The 10,548-nt window shown below is 35.6% G+C and overlaps 1 pseudogene; it reads left to right on the forward strand.

Moving 5' to 3' along the window:
* The first annotated feature begins 239 nt into the window (after positions 1–239).
* The window catches only part of LOC143431803 (NADH-ubiquinone oxidoreductase chain 4 pseudogene), an 86,089-nt pseudogene continuing 75,780 nt past the window's right edge, over positions 240–10,548 (forward strand).

The following is a 10,548-nucleotide window of genomic DNA, read 5'->3' on the forward strand; positions in this document are numbered from 1 at the left end:
CGCAGTGTCACTCCAGTACTAGCCTTGTGCTGTTACGAGAACTGAGAGGCAGCACCGTGCTAGTACAGTGCTTAGAGTTCCATCCGGTGCTATTGGCGCTACAATCGTTGGTTGTCTGGGAATATAGTAAAACTAATAGAATTAATTAGAAACAAATAGAATACACCATCAAGCAACAGAATATATTATATATTAAAAACTAGTGGAATATAGATAATATAAATCATAATTATTGATGATTAAATATAAATAAAATTTTAATAAATTATATTTTATTATTATTATTATCTTATAGTTTTATAATAATAAATTTATTATATTTTTATTTATTATTTGAAATTGGTGTAATTATAATATTTTATATAATTATTTTATGAGGTAGAATTCCAAATCGAATTTTAGCAAAATTTTATTTATTATTTTATACTATAATTTTTTCTTTACCAATATTATTTATTATATTTACATTACTTAATGATATAGGTAGATTATCTTTTATTATATTAGATTTAATTAATTTGAAAATAAATTATTTTATTATTATATATATAATATTAACATTTTTAGTTAAAGTTCCTATATATATATATATATTTCATCAATGATTATGAAAAGCTCATATTGAAGCACCATATTTTGTTTCAATAATTTTAACATCTATTATATTAAAATTAGGAACTTATGGTTTATTACGAATTATACAATTTTGTTTTTTTAGGTTGGTAGAATTTATCATTTATTATATTATATTAAGAATTATAGGAATATTTATATTAAGATTATTATGTCTGATTTCACTTGATATAAAAGTTTTAATTGCTATTTCATCAGTTGTTCATATGGGTTTATTATTAATAGGAATATTTATAAATGTAAAATTGAATTATATTGATAGTTATTTATTAATAATTTCTCATAGATTTAGGTCGTTAGGATTATTTTATATAGTAAATATTGTTTATAAAGAAACTAATAGTCGTTTATTTTTAATTAATAAACGATTATTTATATTTATACCTTCGATATGTTTAATATGATTTATATTATATATATTTAATGATAATCAGAATATATTATATATTAAAAACTAGTGGAAAATATAAATACTAATAAAAATCACGCGGAATTTTGACATATCGACACTCATATGATAAGTAATATACAATTAAATCGGAAACATAAAGTAGTTAGTATTAAAAAGAATATAGAATTAAATAATAGAATATATTAAAAACTAATGGGATATATTAAAACCAATAAAAATCATATGGAATCCTGACATACCGACACTCATATGATAACAAATATACAACTGAATTGGTAATATAAATTAGTTAGAATTCAAGACTAATGGAATATATGAAAAACTAATTGAATTATGTAAAATTAATAGAATGTAGTAATAATTAATAGAATTTGTTAAAACTAATGGTAATCACCCGGAATTCCGACATACCGACACGCAACTTAAATATTACAACATATGGTAACTAATAAACGACCAACCGGTAATATGAAGTAGTTAGTGCTAATAATTAATACATTAAAAACTAATAGAATTAATCTAAACAGATAAAATATATTAAAGACTAACAGTACAGGTTAAAACCAATAAAAGTCATGCAGAAACTGGATATATTAACATGTAACCGAAATACTCGATATTCACAATTCATATGATGACCCATATACAATCAAATCGATAATAGAAATACAAAGACAAGAGGGTATTTCCCCTAATATATAATACGGGAAATAATAAATGCAAAAAGTTCACTGGACTCCCGGGGAAGCGTGTCCGGGGCGTCACCTCGAAGTAATGGCACACCGCCGGTTCCGTGATGACGAAGAGGGGTAAGGTAGGGTAAGGTAACCCGCTCCCAGGACAATACGGTGGACAGACAATTAGATTGCTGTCCTCCAATCCTGTGTGCGGAGAGTTGCCCCGCGCTCATGGCGTTCGCCCGCCGGCCTATTGCTGCCCTGCTGCGCCCACGCCCAACGGCTAATGACCAATCGGCGAGGACGGCGCGTGCGGCGTAATGGCGTGCGGTGGCGTGAGCGCGGGACAACACAATGCTAAATGAGAAGAAAAGAAAAAAAAAGAGTATAAAGTATAAGTTAAATACTAGGAGCAATTGTGGAATTGTTAGGCCATACTGCTGCAATATCGGAGAAATAGAAAAAATAATAAAAATATGAATAGACAATAGAGTTGCCATGGAGAGTAATTTGATGAGCAAATTACCGCACCTTTATTACAAAATGTACTATTTTTGCATATCTATTGGTTTTATTTTATTGATCACAACAATTAATATTTAGAGCCAGATCCCCCCTGAATACAATATTGAAAAAAAAAAGAAAAATCGTTTATACAGTTAAAGATCGCAATAGAAAACTTCGTAACTTATATATCGCGTGTACGCTAAATTGGCGGCCGTTTCCTTGGACTATCATATTATTTATATCCCAAAATGTCGGAATTAGACTTATTAATAAAGAATTATTGCTCGTGTAAAAATAGAAACAGTAGGACTATTCAATAAGTTAAAATAAAATAGACAATGTCTAGAAACTAAAGCTGTCAACTAACTTTCGACAATTATAATAACGGCCATAACTTTTAAACAACTGAATTAAAAAATAAAAAAATAATACCGATATGGAGTGTCATTCCTCTACAATGCAATACTATGTGAAAAATATGGCTAAAAAAATCGATCTAGCCCCTGTAGGGCTTACGTTAAGTGTACATGTCGGCAATTTTTCCGTTGTCCCGCTCAATCAAAACCCGATTCCTGGCGGTTTTATAATAATAATATGATAGTACGATAACAAAACCAATTGGTAGAGCACTATTGATTGGAAAATGAAAAATAAAGAATAATTAGAAAAGGGGAAAATGATAATAAGCCAGCAAGAACAGATTTAGATAAGACACCGCTTACGTAACGCAGCGATCTTCACCTCGTTTGATATCTATTTTATTCTATTATACCACTTTATATATATTTCACTAGATCATAATCGTTTATATGTTATTCTTATATAACTATACCACTATTTATTGCTGTTTTTTAATAATACATTAAATTAAATTGAATTAAACTAAATAAATTTTCTGATTGGGACGCATAATTTTATTATATTTATACCATTATCCATTACTGATATAAGCAGTTCTGATAATAAAAGACACGCATAACAATTGAAAATAGCTGGATGGATATAGAATAGGATTGTTTTGTTTTTGCTAGCCACGCTGCGTTATACAACGCTCACATAACGTAGCGATTTCTTCGCGTTTTATCATATTAACTGTAATTTACTATATTATTCTACACATACATATAGTTTAACTTATTACACCATAGCATACTTTATCCCATTGTTCTTATTCTGTTAAGCTATTGCTGGCTTAATAATAAAACAAACTAAGTTGCTTGTGTGGTAAAGGTACGAAAGTTATTATTATATCTGCTCGATTATCTATTGCTGATAAGTCAAGCTAACTAACCTTAGTAATTAAAAACACGCATGATAACTTATCATCCGAACGTGAACGCATTGATAATAATGCGGGTAAATACGAAGTAGATGGTGCAGTTCTAGCCGTCCATTTTACACTAACAATGCTCACGTATGACTTCGTGGCGTTTTATCGTATCTAGTACGTTTTATTACATTATTCTGCATAAGTTTACGTTATATATTGCATCTCATTATATTTTATCTTAGTACATGAACACTATATGATTTTATCTTTTTACTCGTGACTCAATTTTATTAAATTATACACAGAGTACATTTAATGACAAGGTGGTACACAATTACCACTGTCAATAAAGTATTACAAACACATGGACGCGTGAATATAACAAGATAATAGTAAATACTTATCGATGGAGCTTGCTCAGTTGAACACTAGCTGGTTTTTTCTCTTAAATCGGCCTGTCTTAATGTGTAATATGTTTTCTTTTAGTTGCCTAAACTAGTTATATATTTTATTTTATATACGTTATTTATTTATTTATTTCGAACTAAAATTTGTAATGGAGCGCTCGCGTTAATCCTAAGGTTGAGTGGCCAGGACGAATAAATTACGACCATGGACGCCCCCGTTGACGGAAATTATGAAGACTTCGTTCCTGGAAGGAGTCGTCGACACGCTCTTCCCGTCGGAAGATCCAACGTCGGCGACGAATATCCAAGATTCATCCAATATTTTAAACATTTCGAAAATAAACGACCCAAACACCTGGTCACAGGAATACGAAGTTTCCGCCCGGACCAGATGGAATCCCAGGACGTGCGTGGTCCATGACATGCAGTATTCTCGGTTCTAGACTGAGAAAATTATTTTCAACGTGCTTGAAGACCGGGATGCTACCCACAAGATGGAAAACCGACAGATTAGTTCTCCTCAAGAAGCCGGGAAAACCTGAAGATTCTCCGTCCACATACAGACCGATAGTCTTGCTCGACGAGGTCGGAAAATTATTCGAAAGAATAGTTCACGATCGTCTCGTCGAGCATCTATCGCGGGTCGGACCGGATCTCGATGACAACCAATTTGGCTTCAGATAGGGAAGATCGACGATCGACGCGATACGGAAAGTTAAATCCCTCGCGGAGAACACGATCGAAGAAGGGGGAGTTGCAGTTGCGCTTTCTTTAGATATAAAGAGGCCATTCAACTCTCTCGAGTGGAAAGCGATCCGAAGAGCACTGGAAGAACACAGGTTTTCACGATACCTGCGAAGGGTCGTGGAAAACTACCTGAGCGATCGAGGGATTATCTTCGAGAATTGCGACGGCAGCGTTAAGAAGAATATAAACCGCGGGGTTCTACAGGGATCAGTCCTCGGGCCTCTTCTGTGGAATCTGGGTTATAACACGGTATTAAAATCACCAATGCCATTACGAGTTCATCTCACGTGTTACGCGGATGATACTCTGATGTTGGCGAGCAAGACGAGCCGTCAACGAGGCAACGAAATGGTCAGCATTGGTCCAGCGAAAGTCAAAGTCGGAAGCGGAGATGTGTTATCTCGGCGTACTCCTCGACGACAAATGGAACATTGATCGCCATTTCGCACGCCCTCGTTCGTCTGGATGCTGCGGCAAATTATTTAAGCTGCATCATGCCGAATATGAACGGTCCTGACGAGAAAGTCAGAAGACTTTAAGCCGGCGTCGTTAAAAGTATCGCACTTTACGGAGCCCCAGTGTGGACCGACGCATTTAGCAGGGGGAGATGAAGCCTGCAACTCATGCGAAGTGCGTGAAGAAGAATTGCGATCCGCGTCGTGAGAGGATATCACACGATATTCTACGAGACGCGGCAACGCTGCTGGCGGGCTTTGTGCCCCTGGAATACCTGGCACAAAAAGACAGGGTGGTGTACGATTCCCTTCGTACAATGCGCCAGGTAGGAGAAGAAGGAGAGTCTGCACCTGCTCGAGAAGAATTGAGAAAGGAAGCGAGACGCTTCACTTTTTCAAAATGGAGAGAAAAGCTCGCCCCAGCGTCCGTGCACAGGACCGTAGGGGCCATTTTACCCATTCTAGAAAAATGGGTAGAAGAAAGGAGAGGGTAACTCACCTTCAGAGCCACACAGGTATTGATGGGGCATGGATGCTTCGCTCAATATCTGCAGAAGATTGGAAAGGAGGCCATGGCCACGTATTTCCACTGTGGTGAGCAAGAAGATACGGCGCAACATACGCTGAAATTTTGTCCCGCGTGGGAAACGTCGCGTCATGCCTTTGTGCCACAGATCGGATCGGATCTATCGTTGAACGGTATTTTGCCAAAAATACTGGAAAACGAGAGATATTGGCAGGTCGTAATTCTGTTTTGCGACAGAGTTATGGCCGCGAAGGAAGCTGCCGAGCGCGAAAGGAAGCGTACGCTCGCTGCTCGACGAGTCTTGCGTGGTCGGCGTCGTGGACGTTTGCCACGTTTCGCTCCAAGGTAGGGGACTCTCATTTCTTCGGAGGTAAGAGTCGCTTCAAAGTACCCACCGAGGAGCGAAACATCGCCGCTGCCGTCCATCTCCGCACCACAGGCGAGAAGATGACTGAGGACGGCGAAGTAAGAAAAGAAGACAACGCACGCGAATTCGAAACGATTACGAATTAACACGTTCACGCCGGGGCGAATATCTACGTTTTTTCGCGTGAGGCGGGACTTCTTATCTCGTGACGTTTCGTCGGGCGGGGGGTGACATTATTGCTCGTTCAAGGCTTCGAACGCGCTAAATGCGACAGCGCAACAGTTCTGACGTAGAGTTTTCTGAGCGCACATGTCTTGCATCAAGTGTAAAGGTAGATAAAATTATCTTTTCTTCTACAAAGGCGGTTAGCACTTTTCCTTTTTGAATTTTTGCCTTTATAAATAATGGATGGAATGGATATAGAAGAAAGTGGTTCGTCTGAAAAATCTACCATTGGAGTCAGTGTAAATATGCGAAGATTTAGAATAGTTTCAAGCTCTTCAGATGAGGCAAGCAATGATAGTTATCCATTAGCTAACGAATTGAATGACGATTCCTTGAAGGAAAAAGATTCCGAATCCAATTCCGAGGGTGACGATGGTGATAATGAATGGAAGAAAATAACAGAAAGACATCTAGAAATGAATGAGTATGTGGAAGAAGAAGAGTTTTTAATTCACAACACGAACCGCAGCAATCCTGTTTCGTTATATAAATTATTCGTCACGGATCACATACTACAAATAATCGTTGAAGAAACAAATAAATACGCGACACAGTGCATCAATAATTCTGCATGTAGCAGCAAACGTCACCAACGGACCTGGGAGCCTATTACAAAAGCTGAAATAAATACTTTTATTGGTATCTTGCTAATTGTGGGTATAGTACAGATACCAGAAATTAGATTATATTGGTCTCAAAATGACATATATGCAAACTCTGGTATAAAAAATGCGATGAAGCGTGATCGATTTATATCTATTCTCAAATATTTACACTTTTCCGGCAATACCACGGCTAAAGCAGAAGATCGGTTACATAAAATAAGAAATATAGTTGAAGTAATTGTGCATACATTTAAAAGCACTATTAAATCTGCAAGAAACATTGTTATTGACGAAAGTATGATTCCGTGGAGGGGACGCCTTAGTTTTCGCTAATAGATTCCAGGCAAGCGTCATAAGTATGGCATAAAGGCATACAAACAGTGCCTCCCTGAAGGTTACACATATAATATCGATATTTATGCAGGCATAAATGCAGAACCAATCGTCAAGACACATTCTCCTGATGTAGTTATGAAATTGATAAGAGATTTATTATTTGGGGGCCGCATACTATTCACCAATAGTTTTTATACTAGTATCCCTTTGACCGAGGAACTGATGCAAAAAAAAAACATTTATTTATGGAACAATAAAAAAGAATAAAAAATTTCTACCACTACAAACAAAACAAAAGCAACAACGGGGTAGCATTATAAGTTTTGAAAATCGCAATGGAGTAAAATTTATGAAATGGACCGACAAAAAGCCCGTATGTATGATAACTACTTCTCAGAACCATAAATGTGTACTTATTCAGGGGCCAAATAATAAATCTAAACCGGATGCTGTTTTTTCTTATAATAATGCGAAAAAGGGTGTCGATCTGTCTGATCAGATGTCATGTTATTACAGTTGTCTGCGGAGAACGCTAAACTGGTATAGGAAAATTATGATAGAAATAATATGCGGAATTTTCCTGGTAAATGCAGACTCGAGACGAGTGCATCGACCGTGGTGGTTGCGGCCGGTGCCTGTTAAAGGGACGAGCTCGAAAAAGAGTTATTTCGAGTATGAAGATCTTCGATCTGAGTACAGGTGGATAGCTGGAAGTGTTCTATTTGGACAACCATTTTGGACAAAGGACCCTATTCAAAAACCATATGTTTTCGCCCCCAATCGATTTTGTTTAAACTTTGCATATTTGTAGATCTATATGTGTCTCATCAATTGCCAGAGTCTCTATCTGTCGGGTCTTTTAATAAGGGAGGGGGAGGGGGTCAAAGTACGCATTTGGCGAAAGCTTTCGGAGGCTATAACTTTTGATTAAAAAAAGATATCGACTTGAGTTTGGCGTCAAAAAATCACAAAAAAATTAAGCTTTCGAATGCTATATAATTTTTTCTTTTTTCGGAATTTTTAAGTCACATTTTATGCTTTTTTCTAGTTTTCGGGTTAGTGAAAAATTGCGAAAAATTGCTATTCCCAAAATAGGTATCCCTAGATTTTAACAAAAAACTCAGTATAGGAAGCTCATTTTATGCTCTTTAAGTGGTATAAATCTTACCCTGGGGAAACTTTTTGTTTAAAAGTTATAACATAATATTCGTGTCGATGCGCAAGCTGTGGACGCGAAATTCGAGCAAAACAGATGCTTTTCTTAACATATTGTGACTTATTATTAAAATTATTATCATCGGAGATTGAGATTATTATTGTACTAGGAAGAATTTGTTTTTAAAAATACTTTTTAATTTAATGTTACTTACATTATTCCTCTTTTTCTAGATGTCCTTTTTCTTTTGTATGTTATTCATCTTCATCTTCTGTATCTTCCGATGTTGGTCTTATATGAAGAAAATGTATGTTTAAAAAATTAGCTGGTGCTGATAGATCACTGTATCGTCCAAATCCCAGGTACCATATTATTGCTAACACATGAGCACAGCAACCAACAGTCCTCGCTCCGTTTCTACACTGGCAGTAATAACTTCTGACAGACGTAATTGTGGGCTGTGCGATATCAATTAAAGTGAATATCGAATAAAGCTTCTGATCACAGTGTCGTAATTGCAATTTAGCTTTTATGAACAATGGTGTCTGAATATCCAATCCATATTTGCTGAAGTCTGGAAGATAGCTTACCTTGCTGATAAAAAATTGGTACTTTCCAGAAAGCAAGTGATCCGCTATATACGACTTTGCAAGTGATAATTGATATGATTCCGTGAACGATTTTAAGCACTTTAATGTCCAGGCTGGGAAGTTTTCATAATGTTCTAATGTCATGTTTTCAAAGTTTTTTATTTTTTTTACAAGACCTTCGCATTCTACAATTTGCTGCATTATATTTGGTTTATTTAGGTCTTTTAATAAAGTTGAAGCCACTTCTGGATCATCATTATCACTATATATTCGTTTAAAGTATGCGTTGTGAAGAGCACTTGCAATTTTAAAATCGTCAAACAATTTTGGGACACATTCTGAAGCTATAGCTGTTTTGAAATATTTAAATCTTTTAAGTGAGCTATTTACACTTTCTACTACCCATCTTTGTTTGGTGCATACTCGACTTTCGTTTGCTTCAGAGGTTGATAGTTGTTTAACTCCTTTTTTTAGCAGGGCAGGATGACGACTTTGTAATTATTTTGTAGTATTTCATTTTTTACGTAGGAAAAGCCTCTGTCAAGAATGAAGATATCACCAGGTTTGAAAAAGTTCTTAAACCAATCGGTATTCATAATAAATCTAAAGATATCTGCATCAGATACTGTTGCTGCCCACAATTTATTTGGACCAAAAACATCCAATATATAACCATTCGTAGTTACTGCCAGCATCGGTTTTAAAAAGTTCTTTTTTTTTTTTACCACTATACGTCACTCTTTGGAAGCGATAATTCGTACTTTTATGCAAATAAACATAAGTACCATCCCATATGGTGATTATTGCATCATCATCTTCATTAATATTATTTATGCGACGAGAAATTGCCGAAGTTTGTCTTTTAATTTTGTCCCGTGTAATATTATTTAAAAAATGTAAGTAACATTAAATTAAAAAGTATTTTTAAAAACGAATTCTTTCTAGTACAATAATAATCTCAATCTCCGATGATAATAATTTTAATAATAAGTCACAATATGTTAAGAAAAGCATCTGTTTTGCTCGAATTTCGCGTCCACAGCTTGCGCATCGACACGAATATTATGTTATAACTTTTAAACAAAAAGTTTCCCCAGGGTAAGATTTATACCACTTAAAGAGCATAAAATGAGCTTCCTATACTGAGTTTTTTGTTAAAATCTAGGGATACCTATTTTGGGAATAGCAATTTTTCGCAATTTTTCACTAACCCGAAAACTAGAAAAAAGCATAAAATGTGACTTAAAAATTCCGAAAAAAGAAAAAATTATATAGCATTCGAAAGCTTAACTTTTTTGTGATTTTTTGACGCCAAACTCAAGTCGATATCTTTTTTTAATCAAAAGTTATAGCCTCCGAAAGCTTTCGCCAAATGCGTACTTTGACCCCCTCCCCCTCCCTTATTAAAAGACCCGACAGATAGAGACTCTGGCAATTGATGAGACACATATAGATCTACAAATATGCAAAGTTTAAACAAAATCGATTGGGGGCGAAAACATATGGTTTTTGAATAGGGTCCTTTCATTGGATTTGACCAAGTCCGGTAAGAGCCCGACATAACCATGGATTTCCCAAAGAATCCATGGTATAACATGAGGATTTCCCTGCGTTAAAAAAAAGGGTTAGGTTAGG

The sequence above is a fragment of the Xylocopa sonorina genome, unplaced genomic scaffold (genome assembly GCF_050948175.1).
Source record: "Xylocopa sonorina isolate GNS202 unplaced genomic scaffold, iyXylSono1_principal scaffold0014, whole genome shotgun sequence".
NCBI lineage: Eukaryota > Metazoa > Arthropoda > Insecta > Hymenoptera > Apidae > Xylocopa > Xylocopa sonorina.